At 42.6% G+C, this 18,832-nt stretch overlaps 1 protein-coding gene and 1 pseudogene across 1 annotated transcript in view; one reads left to right on the top strand and one right to left on the bottom strand.

The window, feature by feature from the left end:
* Positions 1–18,832, top strand: part of LOC124597840 (glutamate receptor ionotropic, kainate 2) — a 1,390,744-nt gene that overhangs the window by 18,512 nt on the left and 1,353,400 nt on the right. The window lies entirely within an intron of this gene.
* On the bottom strand, positions 8,123–8,240 carry LOC124557691 (annotated as a pseudogene).

Raw genomic sequence — 18,832 nt, forward strand, 5'->3', positions numbered from 1 at the left:
TTCCTCAGAGCTATAAGCTGTAGCTATAAGTGTATTTCTCAGATGAAGTGGGCACTAGGAATTCTAATCACAGGCTTCACGTTTTGCTAATCACTTTCTGGTTGCCAAAATTGTAGTTAGAGAGCCAGTGTTGAGAACGGCAAAACAACAGCATAAATAATAGGAACATTTTAAACAACAATAATTATAATTTTCCACCAGCCGCCCCACACCCTCCCCCAAACCAGCCAACCAACTGCCACAACATACTAGAACTATTTTTGTGATGATGACATCCAGATGTAACGGAAACTACTACAAGTACTAATACTTCTAGCACAAGTATTTCGAAGATAATTATGGGTACTGATTTCAAACACCAGAAACCGAAGTTTGTTGGAAATGCGAAGACATAAATGTAAAACTAAGAACTACTTGATTGAATGAAAGGGAAAGGATGTCCAGTATCGCTGAACTACAAGTTCACAAGAAGCGTGCTCGAAGTGTCCAGGGAGCGTCATGGCGTAGTGGTTAGCTCACTGGACTCGCATTCGGGAGGATGACGGTTCAAACGCTCGTCCGGCCATCCTGATTCAGGTTTTCCATTATCCTCCAAAATCGCTTCAGGCAAATTCCAGAATATTTTCTTTGAAAGGACATGGCCGACTTCCTTCCCCATTCTTTCTTAATCTGATGGGGCCGATGACCTCGATGTTTGGTCCCTTCCCCCCCAAACCAACCAACCAACCAAGATTTCCATGCCTCAATCAAAGATATTACGGAACTTTGATCAAATTTAGCTGATGTGTGCGTGATAGTTGTGGAAAATATGTAAAACTTTCCATTAATATTAATTCCAGTTCACAAATTATTTTATTATTGGTTGCTGTGTATAAATTTATTTGGAATACATAATCTCAAGGCAGGAAAGACTCCGGTATTTGTGTACCGTGAAGGACAGACCCGGAAAGGCCCAAATGCAGTCTATACCTTCATTCAACAGTAAGTGAATGATTATATTCAGAGCAGAATAAGACAGCGTAGCGTTTCTTCACATGGAATACGTTACAAGAACCCAATCGCACCGTCAGTCGTTTCTTTTCTCCTTAAACAAGTAATGGCAGATTCTAATCTGCGAATCAGTCCTTTCCGGTCATGAGACACTCTTTCCATCCATCGAAATTTTGGTGTCATAAACAGTGCATTGACAAAAATTGACCGAGTCTACACACCAGGAGAATATGCTAGAAAGATGGCAGAATCCGGAAAAAATGATAGAGTTGTTGTAGCATTGCTGAAAATTTAATACATCAAAGGTTACAAACTATGGTTGACAAAAAATTATCAAAAACATGGGCTGTCTAGAGTCTTTGGGAAAAAGTGTTCCTAAAGAACAAAAAGAGTCTTTTGCAATCAGCCAATTTTCACACTTCGTGTAAAGCCGAAAAGTACCAGGAACTGTAGTGCCATTCGTGTACATCGATAGGTCTTCCTAGGAACATAGTCAGACCAATGAAAATCCCTGAACAGGATGTTGATAAGATGCAGTTATCAGCTTCTAAAGCTTACACTCAGAAAATACCCATTAATTAACAAAAACTGCCCATCAATAAGATGATGCGATATATCCCTCACAAAAAAGTAAGGCTTCTACAAGGATATTCTGACGAGGCCAAAAACTGATTGTGAACATGCTGAACGCTCATCCTATTCAGTAGCAGCTCTTTATTATTCTACACAGAAAAATAATTTCGTTTATGTTTAAAAGGATACATGTTCACTGACTTGAACACTCTTCATTGAGAAGAAAAATATTTATATTTGTATGCATATTATCGTAAATCTCATTATGTACCACATTCGAAACGGAAAAAATAAATAAAATATAAAAATAATTGTATGTGAAGTGTATTCAGTTTTTTGTCTTTCCCTTAAAGTTAATTCCGGTGTGCAAGTGTTTCTTTAAAACTAAACAATTCTATTTCAGTTTCATTTGGAACGCGTCTATTGTTTGAAGCACTGTAATGTTAAGTCAGTTTCCACCACGGAGACGCCTGTATAAGTCACCTAAATGAGCAGTCAGATCTACCAGAAATGCTTAATCTGCCATCCAGTTGGCATCGTGACACAGATTTTACTTTTGATATAACGAACTATTTGATTTCATTAATTATGCTATGAAATACATTTTAACACCTTGCCTCGACTGAGCGACATTACTGCCGTAAAATACACGGTATCACCATATTGTGAGAAATACCTGGAACTAACGATGATTAGATCTCATAGGAAGCTAGTCCGTTGGCCGTTGAAGGAAGGAATTGAATTGAATTAAGGCTCATCATTCGTAGTGATGATCTGCTGGGGTCGGAAACGCACACGAAATTAAAAAAAATTCGTGAAACACTATTATAGTAGACGTTCGTGTTTAAATGTGGTTATTACTTGTAGCAATTGACATGACATCAAATTGAATGTGTCATAACAGAATAACGATACTGTTAAATAGTAAACATTGGCAGTAACTGCAAGCCACATCAAGATTGATTTTACCGTCGGAGAACGACTTTATTCATCACAACTGTATAGGAATAACGCAGAATTTCGTTGTATTTCGATACGTTAACTTCACTAGATGTCTGTAAGCCTCTAGTTTCACAATTGCAACTGAAGCAACTGTAAGATAACAGACAAGCGCGTCAGACGGATTGGCCGGTGACAAGACCGAAGCTCTTGGGGTTCATTCACACCACGGGCGGCAGTGAATAATCTGAAAATATTCAGATTATCATAACTTTACATACACAGATTTTTGTGGAATCGTGTGATAGACGCTCACTTCGTGGGCCTCACCGATAATTGCTTTGGATAGCATGGGACACGCAGGCCACAGGTTGGACACTAGTGATCTACACCAACTCCTGATCTCCGCCAGCATAATCTGTACTGACATCACCCTATGCATCAACTTCATTCTGTAACAGGAGCACCAACAACATCAAAGGTTGACCTTTCTGCAATTCAAGTGTTCTACATTCCATCTATCCTGTAGTCTTTCTCTTCTACATTTCCCAACGTACCTATACCGCTGAATATCTATTTGCACCCTGTCGTCCGACACTGTTTTCTCATTATCTCTGAGAAGTCAACCTCAATAGCCCAGCGGTCAGCGTGGCTGGCAACTATGCGGAGGGCTTGGGTTCGATTCCGTTACCACCAAGGACTTTTCCCTGATGACAGTACTCGAGCAGGTGGCCTCAGCCTCTTGATGCCAGTTGAGCAGATACTTGAATGAGAAGCAGCGCCTCAAAAGCAAAAAAGGCTGACAATGGCCAGGTGTGCGGTGTGATTCCATTCCCCGCCATACAGCACCCGCATCATGCCGTTGGTAGAGGATGACACGGCGGTCGGTCGATCACGATTGATCCATCGGGGCAAGAATCGGAGCTTTGCCTTTTCTTTATATCTGACGAGTTTCGGTGTCTTCCAAAATGTCCTATAAACAGAATCTGAGTTTTTCACGTTCATTTCGGATGGGTTCGTCTGTTGTATGTTCTAAAATCGTGCATAAAAACCACATTTCTGCTTCCTGAATTTTTCATTTTTGTTTTTATATCGTCTGAAATACACAGCTTTATACTATATTGCAAGCACTGGAATGGTTTGATAGAAGATTATCGCCTACTCTACACTGCCATATCGCGATCTGTTTATTTTAATTACGCAGTATAAATAAAGGAATGATTTCAAGTCGAAGTTAAAATGTGTGCGGTTGTCTATGTTTAAACTGTAAGCATAGACTGAAAACCATTAATCTGTTCCAAAACCTTGCCTCCGACTGAGATTCTTACTTTCGTTAAGCGTTATCCATTGGAAGCTTCTAATTTAGTTTTATGTTCAAATATTTCATTATCATATGTCTTTCATACGTATGAAGTCCTATTAGCCGCCTCTCAGTGCAAACCATACTTTTTGAATATTCGGGATAGAAACCGGTCGTCATTTACAATCGAGCACGAAATATCAACTGGGCAACTGCCAGCCATCTTCAGGTTAGAAATTAATGGATTTATTACAAAAATACTACATCATTAATCTGACCAGTGGACGAAATTTTATCACTTTTCCTTTTGTAATTCCAATATTCGAACCTGCCGCAATTCCATTCGTTGTGTCTATTTATATAGCGTCAAGTTGCTCTGTGTATTTTTAACATATTAAAACGTTGCTAAGAAATAACCACGTGGTTACAAGCGTTTGGACGCTGATGAGTGACAATCTCTAACACCACTAAAAATGTGATAATAGTCTGATGGTGACAAAACGTTGGCGATCAAGAAATTGAAGAAAAAATATTCACAACATATTCTAACGCCATCGACAATAGCTTGAAATGCGAGCTGACGAGCTATCGAGAGAACAATACTGTAACTGTAGGAACATGATGAATCGTAATGGTAATCACAGACATCAACATTTTGCAAAGTCCGGTAGGACATACCCACAATGCTGTGCCGCATCTCTTTGGCGGTTCTCTGCTATTCGACAGAGCTCCAGGATGCAAAAGCAACAACTGCATGCATATACATAGATTTCTCAAACATTCATTCGTATCCCGGAAAAATGACTGTGGAAACAGTTTTTCAGTCTTAATGGAGCGGGTACGTACGGAATAAGTCGAGCGATGGCCGGAGAGCCCTTTATTAAACGAACTTGGAGTCAACATTAATTCATGTGGGCGTTTAAAATGCAGATCCCAGGCTTATGCATATTTACACACCCTGTCCACTCCACGGAGAACGCGCAATAACTCTGAAAACAATTTAAACGTGTAAGCTGATGAGCTTTCGCCTCTCGTGCTGGCGACGCAACCCAACGCAGTCTGCGGTTGTGGCTCGGTTAGCTTATTCAGATTCGATTTAATACTTGTGTCCATAAATTCATTACACTCTAGATTCTCGCCCGGTTTGCAGTGAACTTTGTGAAGCTCGAGATCTCCCAAGCGCGAGTTAAGGACATCATACAGAAATCATGTATGCTGATATTATCCAAATGCGTCACGGCATAATAGTTTCTCTCCCGGTCCTGACCTTTCAGTGTAGTAATCCGTATATGACGCAGTAGCCAGTTGGGATCTTCCGCGAATTATGAAGGTATATGACTGTGTCAGACACCCTGCCAAGGAAGAAAAAAACTTTTATTCGTGCACGATTCTGCATATACCTCGTTGATTTCATATTGAAGAAAAGGGATGCAGAAAGCTACACAAGGATCTCACAGTATTATTAAAAGGGACACAACAACCTCTGCTTGGAGAGAAGTAACACAGGTTGTTTGGTAGAATTCGAGCTAGGTCGAGGATTGACTACTGGTGATGAAGTTAATGATTTAACTTTTAGTTTGAATAAGAAGTCAGAATTTGTGCCTTTTGCTGTTGATACAAGTGTTGAAAGTAAGAAGATTATGATTTTACGCCCCTTTGCGGCGAGAGCACTGAAGACGGACGACTACCTAGGATTGAGAAAGTGTAGGGAGGAAAATCGCCTATAGCATTTCAAAGAACAATCCCAGCATTCACTTCATCTGATTTTATTCGCAGAACTGATTTCTTGTTCTTCTTCTTCATCACCACCATCATCATCACCATCACCTTCTTCTTCTTCTTCTTCACTTTCTCCTCTTCTTCTGCACTCCATGGATTAGGCAAACTGCCTGTTACGGGTTCAAAATATATCTCACAGTCGTTTCCTTTGTCTGCCTTCTTCCCTTTTGTGTACAGTCCGACAGTCTTCGGATTCTCTCCTTCACAACATGCTGTCTCCAATCACTACTACACTTAACAACTTTTCCTTCCATAGAATGTATTCCAAGTTCTTCCCTAATCTTTCAATTGCAGTTTTATCTCAAAGGATACCTCGTCGACCTTAAGAACTTCATTTCTGTATCTTACTTTTATCATCTTTCGTCAGCCTCCATGTTTAGAGCCATAGAGAAAAGCAGACAGAGTCATTACGTTGTAGAAATTCATTCATTTCTCTTCCCTGCTTATAGTTTTTAACCCTCTATTTATTTTACCGCAAGTTTGCTGCAACATTGGTAATTCATCTTTAAAATCCTCTCCATATTTATAGCTGACATGTATTTGTAGGTCATTGAACTACATGAATTTTCCTGTTATGGCGTCACAGATTACAAGTTAGCTTTAACAATATTTTTACCATTCAAGGCCACTGCCCTTTTCTTTCTGTTTTTTTAGTTATGGGATTTTTTAAATTACATTTCGCGCGTAACTTGTATATCGTGCAGTTCGTCTTCAGTTTCTCTCAAAATAATCTGATGACTGCAAATAGCGTCGTCTTAGGCGAAAAACATGGTACAGTACAAATGCTTCTGTTAATTTTAGATATCGATACTCCAACCAATCACACAGTGAAGCGCCAAAGAAAATTGTATACGCATGCTTATTGAAATATAGAGATATGAAAACAGGCAGAGTACGGAGCTGCGGTCGCAACGCCTATATAAGACAACAAGTGTCTGGCGCAGCTGTTAGATCTGTTACTGCTGTTACAATGGCAGGGTATCAAGATTTATCTGAGTTTTAACGCTGTGTCATAAAAGGCACACGAGCGACTGGACACAGCATCTCCGAAGTAGCGATGAAGTAGGGATTTTCCCGTAGGATCGTTTCAGGGGTATACCGTGAATATCAGGAATCCGATAAAACAATCAAATCTCCAACATCGCTGCGGCCGGAAAACGCTCCTGCAAAACTGAGACCAACTACAACTGAAAAGAATCGTTCAACGTGACAGAAGTGCAACACTCCCTAAAACTGCTGCAGATTTTAAAGCTGGGCCATCAACAAGTGTCAGCGTGCGAACTATTAAACGCAACATGATCCATGATGGAGGCTCTGTAATGGTGTGAGCCGTGTGCAGTTGGAGTGATATGGGACCCTAATAAATGTACATACGACTCTGACAGGTGACACGTGCGTAAACATCCTGTCTGAACACCTGCGTCCATTTATGTCCATCGTGCGTTCCGACGGACTTGGGTAATTCCAGCAGAACAATGCGACACCCCAGACGTCCAGAATTGCTACACAGTGGATCCAGAAATACTCTTGTGAATTTAAACACTTCCACTAGCAATCAAACTCCACAAGCTTGAACATTATTGAGCATATCTCGGATGCCCTTCAACGTGCTTTTCAGTAGAGATCTCGACCCCCCGTACTCTTAGGGATTTATGGACAGCCCTGCAGGATTCATACTGTCAGTTCTCTCCAGCACTACGTCAGATATTAGTCGAGCACATGCCACGTCTTGCTGCGACACTTCTACGGGCTCGTGGGGGTCCGACACGATGTTAGGCAGGTGTACCAGTTTCTTTGGATCTTCTGTGTATATGTAAATACTACAAAAAATAGGAGAGTAACTACAACCAGGTCTTACAATTTTCCTTTATCTTTCCACTATACCTTCCATTTCCGATGTATTCCCTGACTATTGTCTCTTTATACACATATTTTAGCACTTTAATTAGGGGATTCGGATATCCTCCTTGAATCATGAATTCCCATAATTTTCACTAATTATCTGGTCGAAAACTTTTTCGTTATCAACAGAAACTTCACGATTTTCAACCTTATATTCCCTTTTTCCATCATAATTCTACATTAATTCTGTCTCCTCCTGTAGATGTCCTGTTCTTCATTTCTCTTAACGCCATTTCTAATTCATCTAACGTGATGGAGCCCGTATTTCCATATCGTTTCCATATTGTGTTTACCAGGGAGCTATCTCTATAATGTTGTATCTATTATTCTTCTTCTATTCCATTTATATTTGCTTAATCTCTTTCTTCACTATGTAGATGCTTAAGAACCCTATAGTCATCATTTGTCTTCCATATATACGTGTTCAATGGTGCTTTTACACTCCGTCATCAGGCCACATGTGGCCACGGGGACCATCCGACCGCCGTGTCATCCTCGGTTGAGGATGCGGATAGGAGGGGCGTGTGGTCAGCACACCGCTCTTCCGGTCGGTATGATGGTTTTCTTTGACCGGAGCCGCTACTATTCGGTCGAGTAGCTCCTCAATTGGCATCACGAGGCTGATTGCACCCTGATAAATGGCAACAGCGCATGGCGGCCCGGATGGTCACCCATCCAAGTGCCGGCCACACCCGACAGCGCTTAACTTCGGTGATCTGACGGGAACCGGTGTATCCACTGCGGCAAGGCCGTTGCCCAATGGTGCTTATACACACATCAAAAAAGTGTGGCATCACCCCAGCTCCCAGAACACCTTACGATAGACGTTGACTGTCGGTATTGTATCACAAACACAGTCTCTTTGACTGTTCCGAGATGCCACTAAACCCGCCGGAAGATGTAAACAACCATGCATGAGCAGTGTCTGTTAACGGAGAGGGTCCGACAGCCGATTACTTCCAGTCATTCTACTACGAAGGAGGTACACGGCTCGTGTTGAGTGTAGTTAACCGTTTATAGAATGTCAATACCGCAGTTCGATAGCGTCCGCCTTGTTACTTTGTGCCAGGAAGCGCTCTCAACGAGGGAAGTGTCCAGGGGTCTCGGAGTGAACGAAAGTGATGATGTCCGGACATGGAGGAGTTACAGAGAGACAGAAACGGTTGATGAAATGCCTCGCTCAGGCCACCCAGGGGCTACTACTGCAGTGGACGACCGCTACCTACGGATTATAGCTCGGAAGAAAACTGACAGCCGTCGTGTTGCGACTCTGACTGTGGGCAATAGGCTGCATGATGCGCAGCTTCACTCACGATGTCCATGGTGAAGTCCATCTTTACAACCACGACACCATGCAGTGCAGTACAGATTGGCCCAACGACATACCGAATGGACCGCTCAGGAGTGCCATCACGTTATCTTCACTGCGGATTGTCGCAAAAGCCTTCAACCAGACAATCGTCAGAGACGTGTTTGGAGGCAACCCGGTCAGGCTGAATGCCTTAGACACATTGTCCAGTGACTGCAGCAAGGTGGAGGTGCCGTGCTGTTTTGGGGTGGCATTATGTGGGTCCGACCTACGTCTCTGGTGGTCATGGAAGGCGCCGTATCGGGTGTACGATACGTGAATGCCATGTTTCGAACGATAGTGCAACCACATCGGCAACATATTTGCGAGGCGTTCGTCTTCATGGACGACAATTAGCACCCCCATCGAATACATCTTGTGAGTGGCTATCTTCAGGATAACGACATCTCTGGACTGCAGTGGCCAGCATGTTCTCCAGACATGAACCTTATCGAACAGACCTGGGATAGATTGAAATGGGCCGTTTGTAGACGATGTGACCCACCAATCATTCTGAGGGTACTACACAGAATCGCCGCCTAGGAGTGGGACGGTATGGACCAACAGTGCTTTGATGAAATTGTGAATAGCATGCCACGACGAATACAGGCATGTATCAATGCAAGAGGACGTGCTACCGGGTATTAGAGGTACCGGTGTGTACAGCAATCAGAACTACCACCTCTGAAGGTCTCGCTGTATGTTGGTACAACATGCAATGTGTGATTTTCATGAGCAATAAAAATGACAGAAATGATGTTTACGTTGACCTCTCTTCGAATTTTCTGTACAGGTTCCGGAACTCTCGGAACCGAGGTGATACAAAATTTTTTGATGTGTGTAAATTTGTTCCAGGATTCTTGGGGAACTTAATTTACAATATTTTACTCCACATTTCGTTTTTCACCGTACATCTCTCTTTCTTCATCCGTTTGGTTTGAATATTTGTAGATGATTTAATTCTTGTTTCTTATTGCGTTTGTAGTATCTTCATTCTATATCGAAAATTATTTTTTCTTCCGGTACTTCCGTTTTTAACCTAACACTTCGTTAGCTGTAGTAGTTTCACCTTCTATGACAATTATGATGCCATTCCTTATAAAAAAAAAGTGACTAATTTCTTGTTGTAGCACATGACCTCTTTTGCAGAATTTCGCAACGAATCTTTCATTTATGTTCCACTTCAATGATTTTACGTGTTCAGAAAAATTGCAATGTAATGAATATCACTAGTTGCATACATGCCTTTATATAAGTAAAAGGGGACAAATGAAAATGTATGCCCCGACCGAGACTCGAACCTGGGATCTCCTGCTTGCATGTCCGAAAGAACAGACACCATCTTCTTATATATGCACTCCTGGAAATGGAAAAAAGAACACATTGACACCGGTGTGTCAGACCCACCATACTTGCTCCGGACGCTGCGAGAGGGCTGTACAAGCAATGATCACACGCACGGCACAGCGGACACACCAGGAACCGCGGTGTTGGCCGTCGAATGGCGCTAGCTGCGCAGCATTTGTGCACCGCCGCCGTCAGTGTCAGCCAGTTTGCCGTGGCATACGGAGCTCCATCGCAGTCTTTAACACTGGTAGCATGCCGCGACAGCGTGGACGTGAACCGTATGTGCAGTTGACGGACTTTGAGCGAGGGCGTATAGTGGGTATGCGGGAGGCCGGGTGGACGTACCGCCGAATTGCTCAACACGTGGGGCGTGAGATCTCCACAGTACATCGATGTTGTCGCCAGTGGTCGGCGGAAGGTGCACGTGCCCGTCGACCTGGGACCGGACCGCAGCGACGCACGGATGCACGCCAAGACCGTAGGATCCTACGCAGTGCCGTAGGGGACCGCACAGCCACTTCCCAGCAAATTAGGGACACTGTTGCTCCTGGGGTATCGGCGAGGACCATTCGCAACCGTCTCCATGAAGCTGGGCTACGGTCCCGCACACCGTCAGGCCGTCTTCCGCTCACGCCCCAACATCGTGCAGCCCGCCTCCAGTGGTGTCGCGACAGGCGTGAATGGAGGGACGAATGGAGACGTGTCGTCTTCAGCGATGAGAGTCGCTTCTGCCTTGGTGCCAATGATGGTCGTATGCGTGTTTGGCGCCGTGCAGGTGAGCGCCACAATCAGGACTGCATACGACCGAGGCACACAGGGCCAACACCCGGCATCATGGTGTGGGGAGCGATCTCCTACACTGGCCGTACACCACTGGTGATCGTCGAGGGGACACTGAATAGTGCACGGTACATCCAAACCGTCATCGAACCCATCGTTCTACCATTCCTAGACCGGCATGGGAACTTGCTGTTCCAACAGGACAATGCACGTCCGCATGTATCCCGTGCCACCCAACGTGCTCTAGAAGGTGTAAGTCAACTACCCTGGCCAGCAAGATCTCCGGATCTGTCCCCCATTGAGCATGTTTGGGACTGGATGAAGCGTCGTCTCACGCGGTCTGCACGTCCAGCACGAACGCTGGTCCAACTGAGGCGCCAGGTGGAAATGGCATGGCAAGCGGTTCCACAGGACTACATCCAGCATCTCTACGATCGTCTCCATGGGAGAATAGCAGCCTGTATTGCTGCGAAAGGTGGATATACACTGTACTAGTGCCGACATTGTGCATGCTCTGTTGCCTGTGTCTATGTGCCTGTGGTTCTGTCAGTGTGATCATGTGATGTATCTGACCCCAGGAATGTGTCAATAAAGTTTCCCCTTCCTGGGACAATGAATTCACGGTGTTCTTATTTCAATTTCCGGGAGTGTATTTTACGTGGTCACCTCACATTTTTCATTTCGTATGGTTACTCCTAAATATTCAAATTGCCTGTTGGTGTACAGGCATTCATTGCTAATTTTTTTAATCTCATTCTTTTGGGTTCTTTACTTTGGTACGGATATTGTGTTAAATTTACCCAGACTTAAAGGCAACTGTCATTACTCTGAATGGTAATTACGACCAACATTAATTTGTCCTCTTTACTGACTGTTGAACACCGTGGATATAGATTATATTAATTGAGAACTGCAGGAAGTGGTCACTTGTTTACGATTTTTATTTACACCAACATGAATTCGGGATTTCGCCTATTTTCAGTTGGCGTAATACATACTAGTCTTCAGTTAGCATACTGTCAAAAATATCGGCTATAGTTTGAATGCTACAGACACAATGTACTAAATTACGTTTTTTTTTTTTTTGTCTACTACAGCCCGCACAAATGTGCATCCCCAAAGGACATTATAAATGATTAAACAGAGTTACTCAACAACATGTTTCTAGGAAACTTCCAGAATTTATTTCTACAACCACACACGAATTACAGTCCTACAAAGACATGATAATAAAGACCATAATAATCATAATAATAATACTAATAACAACAATCGTATCTAGTATGATGCAGCCAGTCAGTTGTTCTGACTATTCGTTCTAAAAGTCACTCGAGTATGTCGAAATTACAGAGCCTATGGTGAAAAACGTAAGATTGATTCTTCTGTATAAAATGTACTGTATTATATTGTAATATTCAATACATTTTAGTTAACCAATGAGTATTGCACTTAGTAAATTATTATCCACGGCAATCTCTGAAGTCATCACGTAAAATTTCTTTTTTTAAGTGGAAATTAACCTAAAGTGACTCAAGTTCCTGTGTGTCCATTCTTGTAATTCATGGTCAGCGGGGCTTTGGCAGTTCACTTACGTAGTAGAATGAAAGATCTGCTGCAGTAGGAAATGTATCTATCTGTTTGTTTTTATCGTTCTTGATTCTTATTCTGCTTCTAAAGTGTCTTTGTATTTGCATGTTTCGTAAGTTGATAGTGATATCATTAATGTTTCTGCATACAAGGCTGAAGATGATGTGCTATGTCACGAAAGTGGTTGCAGTATAATAAAGTAACATCAAAATGACGATTGGTGGTGTTTCATTTTACTATGTTAAGTGGCTCAGTAGATTGAATGCTAAGCGATTTCAATTTTTAGTGTTTCAGAAGCTTAAATCAAGACTATTTTAATGTACACACTGAATTGCATCAATAGTATTTACAGAAACTGTAAAGAAAGTGTAATTTTGGCCATAAACATTATTTTCTATTGTAAACTAATATGTTGGTAGCAACATGGCGGGAACTGCGGTTTCTTACCCATCACAAAAAGAGAAAGTTTTGTTAGGCTTATAAGTGTGGGAAAGAGGAGCAGCAACATCCAGAATAGGGGTTAAGGGCATCTAGTGGGTGACTCATCTTAAATATGCAGCCAAGGAATTGTAGCAAGTACACAAAATATTTATTTTTCACAGGGCGGATGCAGAACGTGAACTGCAGTCAATTTTGTTTTTAACAAAATGATAACTGAAGATTTAAGGGTGTATTACGCCAAATGAAAATGAAAGAAAGCCCGAAACGCGTATTGTTATAAATAAAATGCATAAAAAGTGGCTAATTGCTGTATTTATTAAAGTAATATAAAGTAAGGATGATCAGCTCTTGTAGCATTTTACTATGATTCTCCAGTGGTGAAACTTTCTGTAAGTGGCGACACCTGCAGCGAACAGTTTACCACTTTAATATACTGGTGGTGTCAGGAACACGTAGCCAGGCGAGTTGATGGTCGGTGGACCGATGGAAGATATTTGATAGAGTTTGCGAAAAGTAATTTTCAGGGAAGGAAGGATAATACAGAATCTCTACAAGAAGAGGGAACAACAAGACTGAAAGACAAAGAACGAAGTCCTATGATTAGAAAGGGTTTAAAACAGAGATGCAATTCCGCGCCCATACTGATAAATCTGTACACCAAAGAAGTGATGACAGAAACAAAATAAAATTCCGGAACTGGGAATCCTGGGGGAAAGGTTCTGATCAGAATCGCAGATGACATTGCTACCCTCTGTGAAATTGAGAAGAATTGCTTTATCTGTTGTATGGGATAGCTTACATTATGGACTGATAGAAAACTGAAGAAAGGCGAAAGAAGTAATAGAAGTAATAGAAGAAATAAGATTAGTGATAACACCAAAATAGTGGACCATTAAGTAGACATAGTTAGTCAATTCTGTCTCACTTGAAGCATAATAACGCAAGACGGACGAAACAGGGAGGAAATAAAACGCTGACTAACACAGACAAAGAGGACACCCTGGCAAAGATGTGTACTAATATGAAACATTGGCCTTACCTGGAAAGAAACAATTCTGAGAAATTACCTTTCGAGCACAGCATGGAAGTCATTCATGGATTAGGGCGAAATCAGTAAAGAAGAGAATCGAAACGTTTTATACGTGGTGCTGTAAAAGATTATAGAAAATTAGATGGGCTGAAACGATAAGGTATGAGGAAATGCAGAGTACAAATGGTGAGGAGAGGAACATACGTAAAGTACTTCCAAACAGACGTGACAGGATGGAAACATAACATAAGAGATTAAAAGGCATGGCACTTCAGGGAGCTGCACAGCGTTAAAACTGTAGCAGACGACAGAGATTGGAACATACACAATTGATAATTGTGGCCGTTGGGTGTACGAGGTGTGTGAGAAAAATAATGCGACTGGCAACACTGCAAGCGATTTAGCAGACTTGGGTGGACAGGTGTGTTCATCTCTTCCAGATGTGCAGTCAGAGTTTCAGCTTCGTACAGCCAACACGTGATTTTTCAGAGCGCCTTCAATGAAGATGTTACTAAAGTGGAACACTGGAATTTAGAACAACGTTATGCCATCATGTTTAGGATTAAACTTGGAAATCCGCGAGTATGACGCTTGAAAAGTTGAAACAGGCCTGCGGCGAACATTTCGTATAAGGAAAGCAAGTTTTTCGCTATCACAAATCATTTCTGGAAGGCTGAGAACACGATGAAGATGAACATCAGCCAGAGAGCTCTTAAAAAAACCGAAAATATCGTCGAACGTTTCTACATCTACTTTGATGCTCTGAAAATCACATTTAAGTGTCTGGATGAAGGTTCATCGAACCACCTACACAATTCTCTATTATTCCAATCTCGTATAGCACACGGAAAGAATGAACACTTATATCACGCCACGCGAGCTCTGATTTCCCTTATTTTATCATGGTGATCGTTTCTCCCTACGTAGGTTGGCGTCAAATTTTCGCATTTTGAGGAGAAAGTTGTGATTGCAATTTTGTGAGAAGATTGCTCCGAAATGAAAAAGACCTTCGTTTTAATGATGTCCATCCCAAATCTTGTATCTTTTTAGTGACAGTATCTCCCCTGTTTTGCGATGATACGAGACGTGCTGCCCTTCTTTGAACGTTTTCGATGTACTCTGTCAGTCCTGTCTGATAAGGATCCCACACCGTGCAGCAGTATTCTAAAAAAGAACGGACAAGCGTAGTGTAGGCAGTCTACTTAGTAGATTTGTCACATTTTCTAAGTGTCCTGCCAATAAAACGTAGGTGTTGGTTAGCCTTCCCCATAACATTTCCTATGAGTTCCTTCCAATTTAAATTATTTATAAATGTAATTCCTAGGTAATTACTTGAATTTACTGCCTTTACATTTGACTGATTTATCGTGTAACTGTAGATTCACGAATTTCTTTCAGCACTCATGTGGATGAACTCACTTTTTTCGTTAGTTAGGTTCAATAGTCAATTTTCGCACCACACAGGTATCTTTTGCAAATCGTTTTGCTATTTGTTTTGATCTTCTGATGGCCTTACAAGACATATACGACAGTGTAATATGCAAACAATACGACTGATAAGATTGTCTCTCAAATCGCTTATGTTGTTGTTGTAGTAGTAGTTGTTGTTGTTGTCGTCTTCAGTCCAGAGACTGGTTTGATGCAGCTCGCCATGCTACTCTATCCTATGCGGGATTCTTCGTCTCCAGGCAAATACTGCAACCTACATCCTTCTGAATCTGAGTAGTGTATTCATCTCTTGGTCTAACTCTACGACTTTTACCCTCCACGCTGCCCGCCGTAACTACATTGGCAGTCCTTTGATGCCTCCTACCAACCGATCCCTTCTTCTAGTTATGTTATGACACAAACTCCTCTTCTCCCCAATTTTATTCAGTACCTCCTCATTAGTTTAAATGATCTAATAATCTAATCTTCAGCATTTTTCTGTAGCACCACATTCGAAAGCTTCTGTTCTAATCTTGTCTAAACTATTAACCGACCATGTTTCATTTCCATACATGGCTACACTCAATACAAATACGTTCAGCAAAGACTTCCCCACATATTCGATGTTAACAAATTTATCTTCTTCGAAACGCTTTCCTTGCCATTGCCAGTCTACATTTTATATCCTCTGTACTTCGACCATCGTCAGTCATTTTCCTTCCCAAATAGCAAAACCTATTTACTACTTTAAGTGTCTCATTTCCTAATCTAATTCCCTTAGCATCATCTGATTTCATTCGAGTCCATTCCATTATCTTCACTTTGCTTTTGTTGATGTTCATCTTATATTCTCCATTCAACTGTCCATGCGATTCAACTGCTCTTCCGGGTCGTTTCCTGCCTCCCACACAATCACAATGTTATCGGCACACTTCAAAGTTTTTATTTCTTCTCCATGGATTTTAATTCCTAATCCAAATTTTTATTTTGTTTCTTTTACTGCTTGCTCAAAATGCAGATTGAATAACATCGGGGATTGGCTACAACCATGTCTCACTCCCTTCCCAAAAACTGCTTCCCTTTCATGCCCCCCGACTCTTATAACTGCCGTTTGGTTCCTGTACAATTGTAAATAGCCTTTCGCTCCCTGTATTTTACCCCTGCCACTTTCAGAATTTGAAAGAGAGTATTCCAGTCAACATCGTCAAAAGCTTTCTCTAAGTCTACAAATTCCAGAAACGTAGGATTGCCCAGCCTTTATCTATCTTCTAAGATAATTCGTGGGGTCAGTATTACCTCACGTCTTTCAACATTTCTACGGAATCTAAACTGGTCTTTCCCGAGGTCGGCTTCTACCAGTTTTTGCATTCGTCTGTAAAAAATTCGTGATAGTATTTTGCCGCCGTGACTTATGAAACTAATAGTTCCGTCATTTTCACACCTGTTAACGCATGCTTCCTTTGGGATTGGAATTATTATATTCTTCCTGAAGTCTGAGGGTATTTCGCCTGTGTACATCTTGCTCACCAGGTGAGTTTTGTCAGGGCTGGCTCTCCCAAGGCTATTAGTAGTCGCAATGGAATGTTGTCTACTCCCCGTGCTACTGTGGCAGGCTTGGACTTCGTGTCTATCTTGGCTACAATAATGCGTTCACTATGCTGTTCATAGTAGCTTACCCTTGCTCCTATTTTTTTATTCATTACTAAACCTATTCGTACAGTACCCCTATTTGATTTCGTATTTATGAGCCTGTATTCACCTGACCAGAAGTCTTGTTCCTCCTGCCACCGAGCTTTACTAATTCCCACTATATCTAACTTTAAGCTATCGATTTCCCTTTTTTAAATTTTCTAACCTACCTGCCCTATTAATGGATCTGACATTCCACGCTCCTATCCCTAAAACGCCAGTTTTGTATCTCCTGATAACGACGTCCTCCTGAGTAATCCCCGCCTGGAGATCCGAGTGGGGGACTATTTTACCTCCGGAATATTTTACCCAAGAGGACGCCATCATCATTTAACCGTAGAGTAAAGCTGCACGCCTTCGGGAAAAATGGCGACTGTAGTTTCCCCTTGCTTTCAGCCGTTCGCAGTACCACCACAACAAGGCCATTTAGGTTAATGTTACAAGGCCAGATCAGTCAGTCATCCAGACTGTTGTCCCTGCAACTGCTGAAGAAGCTGATGCCCCTTTTGAGAAACCACACGTTTGTCTGGCCTCTCAACAGATATCCATCCGTTGTGGTTGTACCTACGGTACGGCTATCTGTGTAGCTGAGGCACGCAAGCCTCCCCACCAACGGCACGATCCATGGTTCATGGGGGGGGGGGGGGGGGGGGGGAGGGGGGGGGGGCGATCGTTTATATAGATAAGGAACAGCAAAGTGCCTATATACTACCTCGGGGAACGCCGGAAAATGCAATTGCCTTTCGGGCCAAGGATTCCGAAACGGCTAACTATGTAAACTGTGCTCGCGCGTCCGTCTTTAAAGTATCCCGTGTAAGGCAAAATGGCACTATCCAAAACTGACGCCAAGACAACTGAGGCACACCATGGGTCATACATGACGGGGTGAGCGACGGCTGCAGAGATGTGTAGGGGCGAATTGATGTGCAACTGTTGAGCAACTGACGGCCCAGATGAACCAGGGAGCTACCAACGGTGTCTCCTCAGCGATCGTGCAGTAGACGTTGCTTCGTATAGGCGACCGTAACAGGCTCCTGATTCATGCACCCAAGCTGGCTGCTGCTCATCGGCGACGAAGGCTAGAATTGGCACGCCTGTACCCCAGACGTCCATTGAATTGCTTCTATTCGCCTTTTCAGATAAATCAAGTTTTATGCTCCATCGGATAGACGAGTGTTGGCACATATGGCCCTGCAATAGTCACCGTAAGAGCCAAGCCCGGTGGAGGGAGCGTTATGGTCTGGGGAATGTCTTCATGACATTCCCCGCATGATGTCATTCTGGAAGGCCAAATGGAGATATCAAGTACGCATCTGTCCTTGACGAACACGTCCACTCTTACCTACAGTTTGTGTTTCCTCTGCACAATGGCTTCTGCTAGTAAGACAAGGGAACGTATCATACAGCTCGCAGTGTACATGAATGGTTCGGAGAGCGCTAGACTGGGTTTGCTATACTCCCCTGGTCTCAAAGATTTAAACCCAAACGAGAACCTGTGGGACCACCTCGACCAGGCTGTTGGCGACTTGGATACTCAGTTGAGATACCCAGCGCAGCTAGCCACAGCACTGAAGTCCGTACGGCTCCACATCTCCGTGCATACCTTCCAGAACCTCACTGACTCTTGTCCTGCACATCTCGCACTAGTCTGTACTGCAAAATGTCGTCATTCGGGTTTCAGACAAGTGATCATTCATGT

This window comes from Schistocerca americana, chromosome 1 (assembly GCF_021461395.2).
Source record: "Schistocerca americana isolate TAMUIC-IGC-003095 chromosome 1, iqSchAmer2.1, whole genome shotgun sequence".
Taxonomy (NCBI): domain Eukaryota; kingdom Metazoa; phylum Arthropoda; class Insecta; order Orthoptera; family Acrididae; genus Schistocerca; species Schistocerca americana.